This window comes from Dermacentor andersoni, chromosome 1 (genome assembly GCF_023375885.2).
Source record: "Dermacentor andersoni chromosome 1, qqDerAnde1_hic_scaffold, whole genome shotgun sequence".
Taxonomy (NCBI): domain Eukaryota; kingdom Metazoa; phylum Arthropoda; class Arachnida; order Ixodida; family Ixodidae; genus Dermacentor; species Dermacentor andersoni.
Window position 1 is genome coordinate 369,991,657 of NC_092814.1, and position 21,766 is coordinate 370,013,422.

General features: G+C 44.7%; 1 protein-coding gene and 1 long non-coding RNA gene across 6 annotated transcripts in view; both read left to right on the forward strand.

Moving 5' to 3' along the window:
- Positions 1-21,766, forward strand: part of LOC126516448 (papilin-like) — a 530,520-nt gene that overhangs the window by 180,058 nt on the left and 328,696 nt on the right. The window lies entirely within an intron of this gene.
- LOC140215398 (uncharacterized) lies at positions 19,073-21,146 on the forward strand. The gene is made up of 2 exons (XR_011892351.1): positions 19,073-19,276; positions 21,017-21,146. It is a non-coding gene; the product is annotated as an uncharacterized lncRNA (long non-coding RNA).

Below are 21,766 nucleotides of genomic sequence, written 5' to 3' on the forward strand. Positions count from 1 at the left end.
TGCTCTGACACATGAGGACAACTAAATGGTGGTCGGTTTCACTGAGACTCAAGAGAATAAACTATAATGGTGTGGTGAAGCCTTGCAAAATCAGTTTTTATGCACTATTAGAAAACAATGCCGTATGAAGGTGCCTTCAACCTGCGACGCATGATGTCCTGGTCACCACGCTATAGGCACGGAATCGAGTGTAGACTATAGGCATAGGCGGAGCGTTTTCATTTTTTCTGGGGCGGGAGGGGGAGCTGGGGCCCGACTAGCGTTCCGAACCCCATATATATATATATATATATATATATATATATATATATATATATATATATCACTTGAAGAAGCTTCGTGTGACCTCGAAGAATTGAGCGCTGAAGTGATGGCGTTGTACGAGTATATACAAGACCTCATAGTAGGAGACAGTTATTACTTACCAATTATCTAATTAGGCAGAATAAAAACATATAGTTTGAGTATCTCCAAGCGACGGCAATCAACGTTACCTTTGTTCCGTCCAGCTGCGTAGCATTTGGAAAATTTTTGAACTCTGGCTAAAATTAGGTGGGACACCCTGTATACATAACTTTTAATAACATTTGCACTTGAAGGAACTTCATGTAACCACGAAGAATTGTTCACTGAAGATACGGCCTTACATAAGTATACGCAAAACCTAACACTAGGAGGCAGTTAAATTTCAAGACAACTCACCACCAAGAATCTGGCGTCTCTCGGTGGTGTAATCTTCCTTCGTGAAATTGTTTTATACATGGTTATCACTAATACTGCTTAGCCTTTCCGGCGAATCTGCAGCCTCCCAATCTCTCTTTTTTTTTTTCTGCGACTCCGTGTATAAGCGCTGCTGCGCATAGCTGTTGCCAATTCTTATTTCGAGTTCCGCGTTGGCACGCCTTGACGACAGGACACTTTCAGAACAGTCAGTTTTGGAATGCCGACGTGAACTGTCGTCCCAGCAAAAGTCGGTCAAGGCTTTGTTGACTTTTCTACGTGACAGTGGCCTATTAGAAAGACTATAATGACCCAATTTCATCCCTTTTCATATTTTTTTTTTCTCACGCTTATATTTTTGTCACGCTCTTCTTTCCGCCTTTACTTCCCCTTTCCCATCCCATAGTGCAGGGTAGCAAACAGGAGGTTTTAAGTCTGGTTAACCTCCCTGCCTTTCTCTCATTTGCATCTCTCTCTCTCTTTATTTCGAGTGAATCCGCCTTGCCCTCATTTAGGTTACTGAGTGAACTGTACAGTCTTCCCCAACTGTCATGCACCAAGACTTTAAAAAAGAGCAGTTGCGTTACTCGAAGAAAACCTAGTGCATATTGTTTCCAGTACAAGGGAGTAGCCGTCAGTAATTATTTCGTTACTGAGATTTCATTCGGTAATTACAATTATCTATAGATAAGTACTGTCCTAATTTTGAAGTGTCAATGTGGCGTTTGTAACCACCACAAAATGACATCTGACTGCGTTGTTTTCAGCGACGTACTAATTGCGTACAATTTTTTTCCGACTGGCAAAGAAACCTCACGAAGTATGAAAAATACATTGTGAGTGCGCTCCCACCCGCATCATAAAGCAGCGCGCTCAAATAAGCTGACTGAAAGCAACTGCATTGCTTGTCGCAAACCCGAAGATACAGCGAATCACCTTGATATTGGTACGGAAGGAGCACCAAAAGCAGGTTTAGCAGCTTCCTCACATTTCGAAACGAGTAAGATTTCGTGAAGGCTCCGCTCTCTGCAATGCCTGTCTTTGCGAGGAGACGCTGGAACACATTCTGTGCGACTGTCCTGAATATAATGTTCAGAGACAGTCCATGGCGTCCGTTCTAGCGCACCTTGACAATAGACCATTGTCAGTTGCAACCATTTTCACATATCGCCGACTGAAGACATAAGCTGAAGACATAAGCTGACTGAAAGCAACTGCATTGCTTGTCGCAAACCCGAAGATACAGCGAATCACCTTGATATTGGTACGGAAGGAGCACCAAAAGCAGGTTTAGCAGCTTCCTCACATTTCGAAACGAGTAAGATTTCGTGAAGACAACGCTCTCTGCAATGCCTGTCTTTGCGAGGAGACGCTGGAACACATTCTGTGCGACTGTCCTGAATATAATGTTCAGAGACAGTCCATGGCGTCCGTTCTAGCGCACCTTGACAATAGACCATTGCCAGTTGCAACCATTTTCACATATCGCCGACTGAAGACATCGCAGCTGAAGGCGACGAAGGGACTACTTCGGTTTATGAAGGATACGGGCTTGGACAAGCGGCTGTGACAGTGGTGTCACGTACCGCACAAGAGTGACAGACTGTAACCAACGATGTGTGTGCCGTGTTATGTGCCCTCTATCTCTTCTCCCCATCTTTCATCCCCCCATCCCGCTCCCATGTGTAGGGTAGCAAACCGGTTAGGCAAAACTGGTTAACCTCCCTGCCTTCCTTCTCCACTTTTTCCTTCCTTCCTTCCTTCCTCACATTTCCGCATCACATTTATTATCCGTCTCTCAAGACCATTCACATTCATAACATTCATAACAGAAGTCCCTTGATAACGCTGCCGAAGAGCCGCTCTGACCAAGCACGAAATTCGAAAAACAATGTGATAGCCACAGAATGTTTCAACTTCCCGGCTTTGCTCACACCGCATCGAAAGAGTGCGCGTGAAGCTATATTTCGCGCCAGAGACTTGCTTCGGACCAAAGGCAAAATAAAGTTACCGTTTTATCTTGCGTGAAAGTGTATACGTGCTGCAAAAATAGGTTCCTGTCAAAAAATAAAAGTGAGATAAGGAGATCGGGAAGCCACCAACGTGTAGAGAAAAGGCAAAACCGATGCTTTCAGGAAAGTATATATTCCACTTCTGAATGAGCTGAATGGGCGATAAGGATGTCAGCACAAACAACAAAAAACAAAACAAAGAAATAAAACGCCAGATTTCAGCAACCTTATTATCTATGAATTTGTAAGCTCCACTGAACACCAGCCTAGAGCACGTGTACGAATAGGTCTCCTATGTACAGCGAAAGCTGTGTATGACTAACCTTCCGTAGATTTTTCGGCGTCTGGTTGCAGAAGCGGACTTAGCGATTTCTAACAAACCCATACGGGTGCAGTGCGGCGGCGCAGATGTGAAAATGGGGAACAGATTAAAACGCTCGCCATGAACAAAAGCCTGGCGTCAAGGTTATCGCAGTACATAAGCAGGAGAGGTATCGGTGCTAATAATAGCTGCGTTATCGATCTGACGGAAACATAGAGTTCATCTGCAAATTAGGTTATTTGCAGATGATGTCTTATTTCGGGAAATCAAAGGTGTACACGATCAGGTTGAGTTGAATTCAAATCTCATTTATGTATCTAAGTGGTGCACAGATTTTGGCATGACTGTTAACACCGATAAAACTGTTTATCTGTGTAATCTTAAGAAAACTCCTCTAAAATATATTTATAACCTGACATCTCTTCCTTTGAAACAGGTTACCAGTTACAAGTACCTAGGAGTGACAATCACTAATAACCTCTCTTGGAATCTGCACATTGATAACATTTTCTCTTCAGCTTTCCGCAAACTTTGCTACTTAAGACATAAACTTCGTAATTCTCCTCCTAATGTCCAACTTCTTAGTTATTTCACATTCATTCGACCTAAGCTTGATTATTGCTCTCTTGTTTGGGATCCTTATACTAAGCTTAACATTAAGAAGTTAGAAAGGATTCAGCGAAAAGCTGTCAGGTTTATCTATTCCAAATTCAGGTATAATGATTCTCCTTCTGAGCTCATGAAAGCTAACAACATTGAGCTACTTGAATTGAGAAGAAAAAAATGTCGTTTGAATTTCTTAAACTTACTTCTTAACGGTAAAATGGCTATTGATCAGACGCAGTTTCTTTCCCCATTGGCCACAAGACCTACGCGACATTACGAAACACACTTTCTAACCCCTTACTTCGCAAGAACAGACATTTATAAGTTTTCCTTTTTTCCGCGTTCTGTGTCCGACTGGAATAGCCTAACAGAACCTTATGACGCACTATATGACTAGATGTTTATGTCTTTTTCTGTTGTTTCCTCTGGTACTACCATGCTTCTTTTCTTGTTGTTGTTCTCCTTTTGTGTAAAACAGATATTCTGTAAATTGTATTGCCCGTCCTGTTTGGACCAGATTGGTCTGCAGTATGTATTAAATAAATAAGTAAATAGAGTTCGTACACCCGAATACAACATGCGTACGAGGAGCGCCGGAGGGAACAGCAACGAGAATGTAAACGGCGCCGGTGCGAGATGACCACCGACGTAGAACGTTCCTGCGATGCCGAACGAAAACGACAATCGCGAGCCCGGGCAACTCCGCACGAGCAACGACGCCACACTTGCAACTCAAAAAATGACAATCATTCCACTCTGTGAAGATGGACTGGCAGCGAAAGCACTATGCTTTTCGTTTGAGAGCTTTGACTGTCGTAAGCTTTCGCTGCCGTTCCATCTCCACAGAGTCGAATGGTTGTCATTTCTGCAGCTACGGAGTACTAGCTGTGTCCATGTTATTGCATCTTCAGTGGCTTTCTTGATGACCGACGCTGAAATTCTACGGCAGACATCTCGTATCCTTTCCTTGAACTAATATGACATCTGTTTTCATCATATAATCGCTATCTTGCACATAACCCCAGAAAAGGAAATCAAGTGGAGAGAGCTCGGGTGACCTATACGGCCAATTTACAGGCCCGTGCCTTCCAATCTATTGCGCATGAAAAGTCGCATCCAGCCAGTTTCGTGCTCCCCTGCTGCTGTGTGCGGGTGCCCCATCTTGCTGATACCACAAAAGTGGAAGACGTGACAGCTGGACATCACTGAGAAATTCATTCACCCTTCCTTCAATGATTTCGTTCATGTAACGCTGTCCAGTCAGTGTGTGATTAAAGAAGATGGGACCGATTATAACGCCGGCATAAATTACGAACCACACATTCATCGACCCCTGGTACTGGTGCCGGTTGAACTTTACCCAGTGTAGATTGGAGTCCCTCCAGTAGTGTGCATTGTGCAAATTTACGTAGACGTTTCGGCGAAAGTGGGCTTCATCTGTGCGCATGATGTTGCCAAAAACTCCGCTGACTGATCGGCTTTTGTGAGGACCCAATTCGAGAAATCTATACGATTCTGTAGGTTACTGTCTTGCAAGCATTGCTGCTGGTTGAGGTGGTACGGGTGAAAGGCCGTGATTTAGAATCCTCCAAACTGATGACTTGGAAATTGGTACCTGGGCGGCCACATCCCACACGCTAGCATGAGGGTTTGATGCCATAAATGCTAGAAGATCCCTGCGTAGGCTAGGACACAAAGATGGAGTCCTCCGCCGCTGTTCCTTGAAGCTGCCGGTTTGTCACAGGTTTTCATAATTACTGATGATAGTCGATGCGTTTGGTCTACCGCCACACTTCCATGACTTATATATTTGCATCCTTCCTCTTGTTGCCATTTGCAGATCCCAAGGCAAGGATCATGTTTATTTTCTGCTCAATAGAGAAAGACATGGTGACTGGGACGAAATACCAACACACCTTTAAACCTTTGCACTGACGTTGCCAATACGCTTTTGTGGTGATAGGTTTTGCGGCTAGAGAAAAAGCATCCGTGCACTATATCTGCGCTAAGACAACAGCTGTCACAGCTTGTTTCCAACTAACACCGAACGCGATGTCTTACTTCGGCCGGGGCGCGGCAGATAAGGCACTAGGTGGATCACGATGTTTTTCTATATTTCGTTTATTTCGTTCTGGGCAACTCAGAGGGAGGTGGTTCGAGGGCGCTGCTTTATGATGCGGGTGGGAGTGCAGTGACGGGGTATCCTTCATATTTCGCGGGGTTTACTTATCAGTCGGAAAAAATTAATACGAACTTAGTGCATCACTGAAGATACCGTAGTTAAATTTCCCTGGACTGTGCCTTCAAATGCCTCATTGACACTTTGACAATTAGAATAGTACATCCCGAGTTAGATAATTAATTGCAATTACCTAATTAAATCTCAGAAACGAAAAGTCACTGACAGCTACGCCAATGTACTCTACACAATATGTACTAGGTTTTCTTGGAGTAACGCATTGCTATTTTTTAAAATCTTGGTGCATGATAATTAACTGTGACACCCTGTATATATTTATGACCTTTGCATGCAACTGACAATGTTTCCATCCCTAGGAATTGTTGTAAACTATTAGGAATGTTCTTTTTTCATAAGTCGTTAGCATTGCTTTCTGGAAAGTGAATGAATACTGAGACACAGAACATTCATGTGCATTTCATACGCCATTGATAAAAGACTCAGCCGAAGGAGTCTCTGAAGCCTGCAGGTGTTCTTCATGGCTGAAAAATCACGCAATGAAATTTGAAGCGTGGTGAACATACAGCAAGATATTCTTTCCCTAGGCATAGGCTATTCATACGTTTGGAAATAATTCTTAATTGGCTACCTCCGTATGTAAAAATACTGAAAGATATCTATAGCGACTCCACAGCCACTGTAGTCCTCCATAAAGAAAGCAACAAAATCCCAATAAAGAAAGGCGTCAGGCAGGGAGATACGATCTCTCCAATGCTATTCACAGCGTGTTTACACGAGGTATTCCGAGACCTGGATTGGGAATAATTGGGGATAAGAGTAAATGGAGAATACCTTAGTAACTTGCGCTTCGCTGATGATATTGCCTTGCTTAGTAACTCAGGGGACCAACTGCAATGCATGCTCACTGACCTGGAGAGGCAGAGCAGAAGGGTGGGACTAAAAATTAATCTGCAGAAAATTGAAGTAATGTTTAACAGTCTCGGAAGGGAACAGCAGTTTACGATAGGTAGCGAGGCACTGGAAGTGGTAAGGGAATACATCTACTTAGGGGAGGTAGTGACTGCTGATCCGGATCATGAGAGTGAAATAATCAGAAGAATAAGAATGGGCTGGGGTGCGTTTGGCAGGCCTTCGCAGATCATGAACAGCAGGTTGTCATTATCCCTCAAGAGAAAAGTGTATAACAGCTGTGTCTTACCAGTACTCACGTACGGGGCAGAAACCTGGAGGCTTACGAAAAGGGTTCTACTTAAATTGAGGACGACGCAACGAGCTATGGAAAGAAGAATGATAGGTGTAACGTTAAGGAATAAGAAAAGAGCAGATTGGGTGATGGAACAAAGGCGCGTTAATGACATCTTAGTTTAAATCAAGAAAACGAAATGGGCATGGGCAGGACATGTAATGAGGAGGGAAGATAACCGATGGTCATTAAGGGTTACGGACTGGATTCCAAGGGAAGGGAAGCGTAGCAGGGGGCGACAGAAAGTTAGGTGGGCAGACGAGATCAGGAAGTTTGGAGGGGCAACATGGCCACAATTAGTACTTGACCAGGGCAGTTGGTGAAGTATGGGAGAGGCCTTTGCCCTGCAGTGGGCGTAACCAGGCTGATGACGATGATGATGATGGTGATGACCTCCATCTCTTTCAAAATTATAATAAACTTTTTGCTGTGTGTATGTAAATGGTGCATGGTGTTTACAGTGGAAATTCAAAACAACGTTGAAGTGAAAAAATACGGAGTGAGCAGCCGCCGCTAGTGCTTCTAATGCGCTTGTCCTCCTATTGTGAGGATATGCAGAAATAGAGCGAAAGTATGAATAAAAAGCCGTGCACGTCCACGCCAACAACGATGCAGTAAGCTATTAGCCCCAATAAAATTCCAAGTGGAAAGGTCGAGGAACGTCAAAAGAAACCTTAAATGATGTGGGTGACAAAGCTGCGGTAGTGGAACTTTCGGTGTGTTTGTGTGTGCGGGGGGGGGGGGGGAAGAGGCGGCTTCGGCATCGCCGGTGAGGGGGGGGGAGGCCTTAGCTCCCCCGAAAAACTCCGGAGAGGCTCGGGCCGCAGCGCCCCTCTACCCCCCCCCCCCCCCGTAGTCGGCGCCCATGATAGCATGAATGAAGTAAACTAAAAAGCGTACACATGACTTTATTGCCTTAAGATGTTCCATTGTACTTCACCTTAGAAAACTCTGGGTAAATGCTTGAATCCTGATATGCTACGTTTGACACTACCTGAAAAGACGTCCTCTTCTTTTCCATGGGCCAAGGAGTTTTTGCACAGAAGCTCTAGACTAATTAGTCTTGGCACTTTTTGACGAAAGCATCAATGCACGAATATTACTGTCTTGCTGTAAGTGGGGTTATTTGGATACGGTTGGAAGTACTGACAACAATTGTACGTGCCGCCTGCTTCTCCATAAATATAAATCTTTAAACGATCACTGGCTGATCGATAGCATGTGGTGATGGAAGATCATGCATAAAAAGCAGTTTTCGCAGTCGTGCGCAGAAAGTCCATATAGAAGACAATACAGTAACTGACACTGACCAGTGTCACTTGGTCAGTGTCATTGCGAATTTTCTTCTTTTCTTTAAAATGCTGCCTGCCACATCAAATAATGCGTGCAACGGGCAACTGGCGTCTAAGAGATGGAAGACTTGGTACTCAAAACTCGTGTATACCAAGTGCGGGTAGGACTTCAAAGGCGCGTTTTTGAAACACAAATGGATGATACCTCGCTTGAGCAGCTTTGAAAGAACTGATGAGTAAGATGATGATGAGATGATGAGTATGATGAGTATGCAAAGATGGGTCTTTGCTTCGCGGCTTGTAATACTGAACCACTTGTTTACTAGCAAATATGAAGCTCAGATCCAAGAACCTGATAGTACCGTGAACGGTTGCTTCAGTCGTTACAAGTAGGGGCCTGAGGAATTCATTAAGAACAGAGCAAACAGCGGGCGTGGCCGTGGCAGGCAAACATTTGTCAGAGTCTAATAAAACCAAGTAGCCGTCAAGATACAGGAATATTCTTGCTGCTCCTAGTCCTTCCAATCGATAGCACACTTTCGTGTCTTGATGTGCCGGAAACAAGTCACTCGAACAAGTCACTCAAACAAGCCAGCGCGAGAATATCTTCACAAAATTTGTTTTGTTATCACGTGTGAAAATGAGAAAAAAATAAATGAGATGTGCCCGCTTGCTATTGCAAAGGCAATGAACGAATGCATACGAAATAACTACAAAGCAAAGAAAATGTCCACAGGCAACAACCGGACGTTAAGCTATGCGAGAGGAGTCATTTCAAGCGATGAACTTCTGAAATGCACAGACACTCAGATTAAAGAAGCTTTGCCAAAACAAGCAGTATGTTCGGCGCGAGTAATAAAGACGCGAAACAAAAATGTCGAAAGGAGAGCCAAACGTGCAGTTATACCACCTAATTACTGAACTCTGCCAGTGGTTGTACATGCGGCATAGCTCTATTTCAGTGCTCAACCATGTGTACCGATTACATTGCATTGATTCCGGTGTCAAAGATATGGGCACGGCTCACAATCCTACTTGCGCCAAATGTAATCTAGCAGATCAGGGTGAAGATCAGTGCGCAGGACAGCTTCGGTGCGCTAACTGTGAAGGGCTTCATGCCACCTATTCTGCATCCTGCACAGAATGTAATCATGGAATAAAAAAAGAAATAATCACGCTGAAAGTCAAGGAAAACACAGCATGTCAGGAAGTGACAAAGCGTGTTACCTTTGCACTTCATGAAACCTTTGCTGAAGCTGGGCAGAGAGGACGGGCGCCACAAATGACTTTAGTTGGCACCGAGGCGGAGCTCAAAGATATGGTGTCAACTATCCAACCCTCAAAAACAAAGACCGCGGACACCTCCACTCAACAACAGTGCAAAGTCCAGGTGCTTCCGCTCACCCTGGTAGCAACCACTCCAGCAGAGAGGCTATGCACGTTTCAGTGACGGCACTCAAGGACGCGCCTGATGCTGACAAGCAGGCCTGTACACAAAATTCAATCAGGAGCAGCCTATTGCTGCTGACTTGATGGAAGTGTCCTGTGGACGCAGATGATATAGGACAGCCTGCTCCTTGCACCAAGCCTCCAAAACAGCTCTTCTCTCCTCCTATCCTCCCTGGCAGACGAAAAGACGATCGACATCCGGTCACATTCTCAGGAAAGCGTGCGTGAGCTTGAATACTAATTGACATTGGTTCTTTAAAAATTATGCAGAATAATTATATCTTTAAATTAACCCTATAAATATGGCGTTGATTACACATCGAAATTTTCATGGGCTTTTACATAATCTGGGTGACGTAAAGGATATCCTCACTTTGTTTGGCCCGGTGGCCTTGTGCCTCCAAAAAGCTAACGTAGGCCCACAAAGTAATATTTTAAAACCTCGCGCGGTTATCCGTAGAGATCGTACACAAGCTAATAGACTCTCTGGCGGAGTTGCGCTTGTCCTGCAAAGTGGGACTACCACTCGAAAAGTGAATACAAATACAAATGTTAAAGCCGTAGCTCTAACAGTTGTATCTTTTAAAACAATAACTATCTGCTCTGTCTAAATATCTCCACATATACGATTCGACGTTAGACCTCTAGAAAACCGCATTCAACAATAATGGAACATTTCATAATAGTGAGTGATTTCAACGTGCACAGTACTCTCTGTGGTAGCGACGGAGTACGCACCAGAGCAAGAATTATTGAAGATTTTATTTTAGCAAATGATGTCTCTGGCTTAAATGCAGGTACACCAACCCATATTTCTCCTAGCACGGGAAAACTGAGATGCCCGGATTTGTCTATCTGTTCGTTATCTATTTTTACCGATTTTAAATGCGAAGTTTGTGACAGTCCTCATCGCATTGACCATCAACCCGCTTTTATAGAGTTTTTATCCCCATTGGTTACGCTACCTCGTAAACCACAATACTGGAAAATGCAGTTGGCTGACTTGCTCAGTTTGCAAAAAGAGCATCCTTGGAGAACTTATTTGACCCGCTTTAAGTACAGATGATTTAAATGAAAGGTTTTCTTCCTGCATGCTTGATGCAGAAAAAAAGAACTATTCCCCAGACTACAGGTATATTAAGAAAATACATAAAAACATGGTGCAATAAGGAATCGCCCGCAGGGGCGTCTGCGCCAGCAGGTGTTTGGTTGCTTGCGACACCATGGACCCGAGCATATGAGGGTTGGACCCTCGTGGGTGTAGCTGTGTGCGGCTTATCATGAATACAAATTTCCAGCTGTCATACTCGACAAAAAAACATGTCCGACCACTCAATAATTATACGAAATTCACAGCAAACAGGGCTCTGAAGGTACTGAAGGTTCTGTTCATAAAGCATTGGGGCTCTCATGGAAGATGTCTTCTACACACATACAGATCACTCGTGCGCAATATAGTTTATTACGGATGCCCAGTATGCCGAATTGCCAGACAGTCGCATTTCAAGACACTTGGCCTTACACATAACCATGGACTACGCCTAGCGTGTGGCGCTTGCAGAATATCACCCATTCCCAATATGTACGTTCAGTGCAACGAGCCCCTCTAGAATGCAGAAGAGCGCTACTTACGGCTGAGAATAAAATACTCATCTGACCATATATGGAACGCCATTGTCACGTGTGTGAAACTCGAGAGCAATACTTAAACAGGCGAAATGCACTCGAACCGCTGATTTTTTTGTTTGAAAAGAAATGCCTCGAACAGGCCATGCCTGTGGAGGCACATTCTATAGCTGATAAGCCACAAAGACTAGACTCATGGAAAAGGCGCTCATGGTTTTCCGATGTCATTCTTGCCCACAATATAAGAAAAAACAGACGCGTCGAGAGCACATAATTCAAGAAATCAGAGATTTACAAGAAAAACACAAGTCCTTTAGTGAGTTTTATACAGATGGACCTAAGACAAGCCAATATGTAGGAAGTAGCGTATTATCAGAACAGCCGGAAGAGTGTATCAGATTACCGCAAATTGTTTCAATCTTCTCAGCGGACATTTATGCACTGCAGGTAGCCATAGGTAGTCACGTCTGAGAAGGTCACTTAAGGCAACCGCTACGGTCTACAGGATTGAGAGCTTTGAAACACAATCGGTTTTGTAAGAGTAGGTCATTTGTGAACATATTACTTTTGTAGGGTTTCTGTTGACTTTCTCTACATTGCATATTCCTCTTGAAAGCTGTTCACAGTGACTAAAAGAAAATTTCCGCGCTCAGGTGGTCGGACGCTGTTTATATCGGCTGTAGGTGATGCTGTTTACAATCGAAAGCATCTTCTGCTGGGTCATTATATGACACTGACTCTAATTAAAATGATGTTTAATATTGACTAATGAAGCACGGTAGCAGTGCAATGAATTCGGTTGAAGGCAGTAATCAAAGTGTATATTGAGGATAATCACACTGTAACAATGATAAGGAGGCTTCGTTATGCACATGAACAGGTTTACTTTTGAAACCATGTTGGGCTTCTGCCTAACGCATTCCCTGTAATTCCTCCCAAATGCCCTCAAACGATCACTCGAGAAAGCCACAAAAGAGGCAAAAATAAAAGAAAAATTAAGAATGCAAGGCACAGGGGTCCACCAAAATAACTGTCTTGTTGGTGGCTGACTACTGCGAAGGAAGAACAACGAGTAGAAAAATAAGGAGAAAATAGCATATGTGAAAATAATCTCTCCGTACAAACACGGAGAAGTCGCTTCACAACAGTTAGTGTGCAGATACATTTAAAGTTCATTTACAATGCGTACGCTTTGCATTGCAGATGAGTACAATGCAGATACGTTTAAAAAACACAATAGCGATTTTAAAGCAAGACGAGCTGATATCAGGTGGGGTCATTGTGCAAGGATTTCCCTTGACATAAGCGGATCGTGGCCCACCTTGTGAAGGGCGGCCCAGAGAGTACTCAAAGAGTACTCATCATCATCATCATCATCAGCCTAGTTACGCCCACTGCAGGGCAAAGGCCTCTCCCACACTTCTCCAACTACCCCGGTCATGTACTAATTGTGGCCATGTTGTCCCTGCAAACGTCTTAATGTCATCTGCCCACCTAACTCTCTGCCGCCCCCTGCTACGCTTCCCTTCCCTTGGAATCCAGTCCGTAGCTCTTAGTGACCATCGGTTATCTTCCCTCCTCATTACATGTCCGGCCCATGCCCATTTCTTTTTCTTGATTTCAACTAAGATGTCGTTTACCCGCGTTTGTTGCCTCACCCAATCTGCTTTTTTCTTATCCCTTAACGTTACACCCATCATTCTTCTTTCCATAGCTCGTTGCGTCGTCCTCAATTTCAGCAGAACCCTTTTCGTAAGCCTCCAGGTTTCTGCCCCATATGTGAGTACTGGTAACACACAGCTGTTGTACACTTTCCTTTTGAGGGATAGTGGCAACCTACTGTTCATGATTTGAGAATACCTGCCAAACGCACCCCAACCCATTCTTATTCTTCTGGCTATTTCAGTCTCATGATCCGGATCCGTGGTCACTACCTGCCCTAAGTAGATGTATTCCCTTACCACTTCCAGTGTTTCGCTACCTATCGTAAACTGCTGTTCTCTTCCGAGACTGTTAAACAGTACTTTAGTTTTCTGCAGATTAATTTTCAGACCCACCCTTCTGCTTTGCCTCTCCAGGTCAGTGAGCATGCATTGCAATTGGTCTCCTGAGTTACTAAGCAAGGCAATATCATCAGCGAATCGCAAGTTGCTAAGGTATTCTCCATCAACTTTTATCCCCAATTCTTCCCACTCCAGGCCTCTGAATACCTCCTGTAAACATGCTGTGAATAGCATTGGAGATATCGTATCTCCCTGTCTGACGCCTTTCTTTATAGGGATTTTGTTGCTTTCTTTGTGGAGGACTACGGTGGCTGTGGAGCCGCTATAGATATCTTCCAGTATTTTTACATATGGCTCATCTACACCCTGATTCCGTAATGCCTCCATGACTGCTGAGGTTTCGACTGAATCAAACGCTTTCTCGTAATCAATGAAAGCTATATATAAGGGTTGGTTATATTCTGCACATTTCTCTATCACTTGATAGATAGTGTGAATATGGTCTATTGTGGAGTAGCCTTTACGGAATCCTGCCTGGTCCTTTGGTTGACAGAAGTCTAAGGTGTTCCTGATTCTATTTGCGATTACCTTAGTAAATACTTTGTAGGCAACGGACAGTAAGCTGATCGGTCTATAATTTTTCAAGTCTTTGGCGTCCCCTTTCTTATGGATTAGGATTATGTTAGCGTTCTTCCAAGATTCCGGTACGCTCGAGGTTATGAGGCATTGCGTATACAGAGTGGCCAGTTTCTCTAGAACAATCTGACCACCATCCTTCAACAAATCTGCTGTTACCTGATCCTCCCCAGCTGCCTTCCCCCTTTGCATAGCTCCTAAGGCTTTCTTTACTTCTTCTGGCGTTACCTGTGGGATTTCGAATTCCTCTAGGCTATTCTCTCTTCCACTATCGTCGTGGGTGCCACTGGTACTGTATAAATCTCTATAGAACTCCTCAGCCACTTGAACTATCTCATCCATATTAGTAACGATATTGCCGGCTTTGTCTCTTAACGCACACATCTGATTCTTGCCTATTCCTAGTTTCTTCTTCACTGTTTTTAGGCTTCCTCCGTTCCTGAGAGCCTGTTCAATTCTATCCATATTATAGTTTCTGATGTCCGCTGTCTTACGCTTGTTGATTAACTTAGAAAGTTCTGCCAGTTCTATTCTAGCTGTAGGATTAGAGGCTTTCATACATTGGCGTTTCTTGATCAGATCTTTCGTCTCCTGCGATAGCTTACTGGTTTCCTGTCTAACGGCGTTACCACCGACTTCTATTGCGCACTCCTTAATGATGCCCATGAGATTGTCGTTCATTGCTTCAACACTAAGGTCCTCTTCCTGAGTTAAAGCCGAATACCTGTTCTGTAGTTTGATCCGGAATTCCTCTAGTTTCCCTCTTACCGCTACCTCATTGATTGGCTTCTTGTGTACCAGTTTCTTTCGTTCCCTCCTCAAGTCTAGGCTAATTCGAGTTCTTACCATCCTGTGGTCACTGCAGCGTACCTTGCCGAGCACGTCTACATCTTGAATGATGCCAGGGTTCGCGCAGAGTATGAAGTCGATTTCATTTCTAGTCTCACCATTCGGGCTCCTCCACGTCCACTTTCGGCTAACCCGCTTGCGGAAAAAGGTATTCATTATGCGCATATTATTCTGTTCTGCAAACTCTACTAATAATTCTTCTCTACTATTCCTAGAGCCTATGCCATATTCCCCCACTGACTTGTCTCCAGCCTGCTTCTTGCCTACCCTGGCATTGAAGTCGCCCATCAGTATAGTGTATTTTGTTTTGACTTTACCCATCGCCGATTCTACGTCTTCATAAAAGCTTTCGACTTCCTGGTCATCATGACTAGATGTAGGAGCGTAGACCTGTACAACCTTCATTTTGTACCTCTTATTAAGTTTCACAACAAGACATGCCACCCTCTCGTTAATGCTATAGAATTCCTGTATGTTACCAGCTATTTCCTTATTAATCAGGAATCCGACTCCTAGTTCTCGTCTCTCTGCTAAGCCCCGGTAACACAGTACATGCCCGCTTTTTAGCACTGTATATGCTTCTTTTGTCCTCCTAACCTCACTGAGCCCTATTATATCCCATTTACTACCCTCTAATTCCTCCAATAACACTGCTAGACTCGCCTCACTAGATAGCGTTCTAACGTTAAACGTTGCCAGGTTCAGATTCCAATGGCGGCCTGTCCGGAGCCAGGTATTCTTAGCACCCTCTGCAGCGTCACAGATCTGACCGCCGCCGTGGTCAGTTGCTTCGCGGCTGCTGGGGACTGAGGGCCGGGGTTCGATTGGTGTATTCATATAGGAGGTTGTGGCCAAGTACTGCACCAGGGTGGCCAATCCTGCTCTGGTGAGAGAGTGCGTTACCGGTTCTGGTCACCGGGATCAGGCCGCACTCCAGGCCTGTTTGTGCAATTTTCTCAACACACGTTTTTTTTTTTTGTATTTTCCGGTGGAGAATAGCGCGGCACCGGGATTTGAATCACGGTCCTCTTGCACTGGAGACGGATACTCTGCCGTCCCCGTAGGAGTTAAATTAAAAATTAATTTATGGGGTTTTACGTGACAAAACCACTTTCTGATTATGCACGCCGTAGTGGAGGACTCCGAAAATTTCGACCACCTGGGGTTCTTTAACGTGCACCTAATTCTAAGTACACGGGTGTTTTCGCATTTCGCCCCCATCGAAATGCGGCCGCCGTTGTCGGGGTCCGATCCCGCGACCTCGTGCTCAGCAGTCTAACACCATAACCACTGAGCAACCACGGCGGGTCCCGCAGGAGTTGTACGCCTCATTTAACCTACAGTGGTGCCCTATTTGGTCAGTCAAGGTGGACCAATCTGAGCTCGGTTATACCGCATGGATGGCACTCGGCTAGAGAACCTGGTATTTATGACCTGCACATGTGAGTGTGAGGCCATACATATTTGAAGATATATATATCTCTCTCTTTTTTTTTTAGGAGGGTTCCCGTACAGTGATAAAATAAAGGAAAAGACATTAAAAGAAATAAAAAAAGAAAGAAACAGGGGCGAAAAAAAAAAAGGAACATAACAGGTGATTTGAACTCGTGACCCTTCGATGTTGCCCGGAAAGATAGCTCAGTCGGTTGGTTCGTCAGGCCCCAGGCTACTTTCAAGCGCCACAGCTCCTGCTTCGAGCCTCACACTTACGTGGAAAGAGACTCATGTTGTCCGCGATAGTAGTTGGAAGGCATACTTTCTAGTAGTAGTAGTACTTACTAGTAGTAGTAGTTCTAATAGTAGTAGTTGGAAGGCATACTTTCTAGGAAAAATGGCCGCTCGAGGAGAAGAGCGAACTCGAGCGGCTTTAGAGGCTAGGAAAACTGCCTTAAAATATTTAGACTTGAGGGGAAAGCTTCGTTAACAAACTATAACACGGCAATCAGCACTCGAATACGACGAGAGAAAATACTGAGACGTGTAAAATTCCCTTGAAAAAAAAAAATCTGGTTTGCGAGACAAATGCTTGTATGTATTGAACCTCTTAAAAGATGAGGGGGGAAATAAGCGCTCACCGAGAGGGCATCGTCAGCACGAGACATCCACAAGGCACCTTACAGAGATGTGGAGAGCTTCGCGGCCGGAACGAAGCCTCCCTTCTCCGCCGGCCAAGAGGGGGAAACGCGCTTTCCGATCGCTCAAGGTTGCGCGGACAAAGCATAACTCTAGCGTCTAGGAAAAGCTTAACCAGGTTGCGATGGCGGCACGCATAGCGTGGGAAGCTAGCCGCCAGAATAACTATACCAAGGACTGCTGCTGATGAGGGCGAAATACCTTCGTGCAATTATAATAACCCTAATAGGACTACTTTCGAAAAAAAAAGGAAACGGCCCAGAGGGCTATACTACGAGAGCTATGACTGATAGTTTTCTATATATATATATATATATATATAGATTCATCTCATCTATGGGATCGCATGCGCGCGCTGTTGCTTTGTCTCTGCGTGTAGTATAGTTAAGAGAGCCAGGAAGAAAGAAAAGAAAAGCAAAAACTGCAGCGCCGTGGTTTTAAAGCGCACCCGTGGTAGAGAAACGGTATGCGATATAAGCGTGCGTAGCCATGATACGCACACGACAAACTGCCTTAAAATATTTAGACTTGAGGGAAAGCTTCGGTAACAAACGATAGCACAGCAATCAGCACTCGAATATAATTATAACCCTAATACTAATTGTAAATATTCATCTCATCTATGGGATCTAATGCGCGCGCTGTTGCTTTGTTCTGTGTGTAGTAGTTAAGAGAGCCAGTTTAAGGGCGGAGAAGAAGGGAGGGAAGGAAAGTCTCTGAAGCAAAATTACAGCGCCGTGGTTTTAAAGCGCATCCCGTGGTAGAGAAACGGAAGGCGATATAAGCGTGCGTGGCCATGATACGCACACGACAAACTGCCTTAAAATATTTAGACTTGAGGGATAGCTTCGTTAGCAAACGATAGCACGGCAATCAGCACTCGAATATAATTATAACCCTAATAATAATTGTAAATATTCATCTCATCTATGGGATCTAATGCGCGCGCTGTTGCTTTGTCTCTGCGTGTAGTAGTTGAGAGAGCCAGTTTAAGAGTACTAGGAGCACTCAAACGAGAATATTCACAAAGGTGTGCAATCGTTTCTTTGTGCCCACAAACCTCGCAATAAGGACCTCTAGCTACTGCAATAAGGAAGGTGTAGGCGTTTTAAGTTCTGCTGCATGTCATAGACGACAAACAACAGTTTTGTCACGCTATAGTGAGCTACACATAACGCGATACATTAAGTGGCAATCCAGGGAATTAAGGCGCTCATTTGTAATCAGCTGAATTTTGTTTTATCCAATGTAAGCTTCTGTGAAAGAGCGCGATACTTTCCCTTGACATCTGGATAGCAAAGGAGTCGACACTGTCATGAGCAGATGGAGCGACTGCATCACCTTCGCCATCTTCTACGACACAGCGCTGACTTGCCAGTCAATTAAATACGACGTCGTGTATTTCCTCAACTGCCCGATGTTGTTTTTATGTGATGTCCATGGGATTCACGCCGTCACGCAGAGATTAAGCTCTGGAGGGTAGCCTTGCAATCGAAATTGACAGACCATTGCTGCGGCGTGTGCTGATTGATGGATTAAAGTGTCGCACGCACTACTTCAATCTCGGCGGTCATCGTCGATGTGAAATGACATGTTTTGAAATCTGTCTCGTATCGTTTAGCCGAGACAAACGCTGCAGCAGCTGAATTAGCGCACCTGGCCGATCCATCGGCGCAACCATGCACGTGGTCACTCTGCACTTCGCGTAGTAGTAACAATGTTGCCTATATTGGAGGTGGTGATGGCAGTTCCACCGTAGAGAAAGAAAATCAACAAGAGCGGACATTCGGCGAAAACAGGCTACAAAAAACACGTCACGCCTAGTGTCAACCCCATCCGTTAGTTGACGCGAACATCGGAAAAAAAAGAATGTGAAATGAACTTACAGACCACGTTTTATCTTTTTTTATTCTTTCCCGCTAAAACTAAAAAGTTTTGCGTATAAATGACCTTATACTTCGCGACTTATTTTTCCTTGCGTTACCTAGCAACAAGCTAGCGCCATATGCATGCGTCATTCGCCAGACATGCCACCGAAGCGAGCGAGGCCGGCTGCGAATGTGAAGTTCACCTGCTCGGTGCCCTCGTCTCCTTTGTATGTAGCCCGTTTGTCGGACTTTCGGCGTTTTCTTGTGTTCCGTCTGCATTTCGACACGGCACGGCTTCACTACTGGACTACAGCAAGGTGAGGAATTTTGTTTGACAGTCGGCGACGTACTTCAAGCACATTTAGCTTTACTGCACAAAACTGAACCTATATAGTGACGCAGTTATCGAAAAACAGCTCCGCCATCCAGGCCTAGTTAATTTGAGTTAATTACTCGTACTGGGAGATGTTTGCGACGCTTTCTATGAGCCCAAGCATTATTATAACTTATTTTGGTAGTATTTAGGCACGCTCGCCACACGTGGCTTTGTAACGAAAAGCACCTCGGCCGTGTGCCGTAGTTTCGTGTCTACTGAATCTTACTGGGACAAGTTTTGGCGGTTTGTCTGACCCCAGACATTATTGTAACTAATTTGGTTACTTTTTGGGTTACTTTTCAAACACAGTGGCCGCGCTCGGCGTAGTGGCGCAGTTAGCAAAAAGCAGCTCGGCTGTGAGCGGCAGTTACATTCGCGTGTACTGAACCTTACTGGGAGAAGTTCGTGACGCATTCTCTGACCCCGAAAATTATTGTAATTCATTTCGTAACTTTTTGGGATACTTTTGAGGCATGCTCGCAGCGCCTGGGGTTGTGAAGCTGTTAGCAAAAAAGCAAGCCAGCCGTGGTGAGTTAGTTTTGCGTGTACTGAATTTTGATGGGGCAAGTTTGTGACGCTTTTTATGGCCGTGCAACAACATATACCTTATTTCGGTACTCACGCTTGTCGAAAACGCGGCGAGCGATTGCCAAGAGTGATAAGACGGGACTGTGTTGCTTGCGCCGGCAGGACGCCTAAAAGATAACGCCGAGGAGCTCAAGAACTTGACACTTCTGTCTTCTGAGCGACTGAAAACAGGCTTTGCACCCACGAATCTGTCTTGAGTGCGACTACGCTCTACACTCTTAGAAAAATTTACACCCTTTGGGGTGTATCGTGTCCAACAGCGATAATCGTCATCTGTCTTGCCCGCGTTTCCTCCCTTTAACGCTGCGAGCCCGGTACTTCCCAGTCACGAACGGCACGCGCGTTATCAGCGTGACGCATCATTCTCGACAGGAAAGTACCGAGCGCCGAGTTTTCAGGAAAGGAAACGCAAGCAAGCCAGATGATTATCGTTGTGGGACAAATATACACCACAAAGGGTGCAACCGTTTTAAGAGTCTAATACATGTTTACACCCGTTGGAGTGTATATTCGCCACACAACGATAATCGTCATCTGTCTTGCCCGCGTTTCCTTTCTTGGAAACGCTGCGCTCGTTACTTATCTGTCGGGAATGCTATGTCATGCTGATGACGCGCATGCCGTTCGTTACTGGAAAGTACCGGGCTCGCCGCGTTAAAGAAAGGAAACGGGGACAAGAAAGATGACGATTATCGTTGTGTGGCAAATATACACCCCAAAGGGTGCAGCTGTTTTTAGAGTGTAGAAGGCATTCTGTGAGCGTGTAACATCGTCTGGCTGAGAGCCTGTGTTGTAACCACCTCTGTGTACTTGGCGTAGCATCGCGTCTACTGAGGCCAAGTTGTTTTAGAAACGCGCAGTCACCCGTGTATTTCTGCTCTTAAAGTGCAGGGATGCTTGAAAATCGGATGTTATCTTCAGTCTTTATGGCATTGTTTGGGAGGAGTCCTTTTGCTACGAAATCTATGTAAAACTGAATTTATCTGTGATGCCGCTCATTCACCACTTACGCACGTTTCGCCTCCACACGCAATATTTCTGTTAGGTCAATATACCAAAATTATATATCCTTGTAATTTACTTTTTTTTTCAGCTGATGGCATCCGGTGGAGCTTCGTACGGCAACGACTGCTGCTTACCTCGTGCCACAACTTTGGATGAATGCACAAGAAGCTCGGAACGAGCAGTGATATAGAGCGAAATAAACATTTCATTTCAGAAGACGTCTTGCGTTTTCTTTATGAAATTGCACGTGACACAGATTCGGTGGAGGCTTGTAAAGATTGTTCGTAATCATTTTTACTAAATAATAAAACGATCCCGCGCCAAGGCCGTGCGTGGTTCAGAAGTAGAAGGGGAAAAAAAAGAAAAAAAAATGCCGCGCCGGTCAGCGGAGCCGGCGTGGCGTGAACCAGCTGGAGTTCATAACGCGTTCGCCCAAAACCGAAACCGGAAGGTGTGAATCCCATCCGCTTGGTGCGCTACAGTGAACTCAACCACTGGGCTATATAGGAGTGTCCGCTCTTATTGAATCTCTTTCTCTATGGTTCCACCTTTTTTATGCCTGAAATGGTATTAATGTAAGTCTCCACGGTGATAACGGTATAACGTTTGTTCAAAGCGCTTAGTCTACGAAGCATCGCGAATTAAGCGGTAGGATCAGCAAAGCGGGAGGGGGGGGGGCGCATATTCTATATTTAGAATTCGAGTCGATGAGTCTCTGCTGTTGGAATCGTATTTAATAGAAAAATTCGCTATGCGATGTTGTCGAATGCTCCTTTTTTAATATATAAAAGGATAAAATGACTTGTAGTCTCAAGGGAGGCAGAATGATGAACGTGAC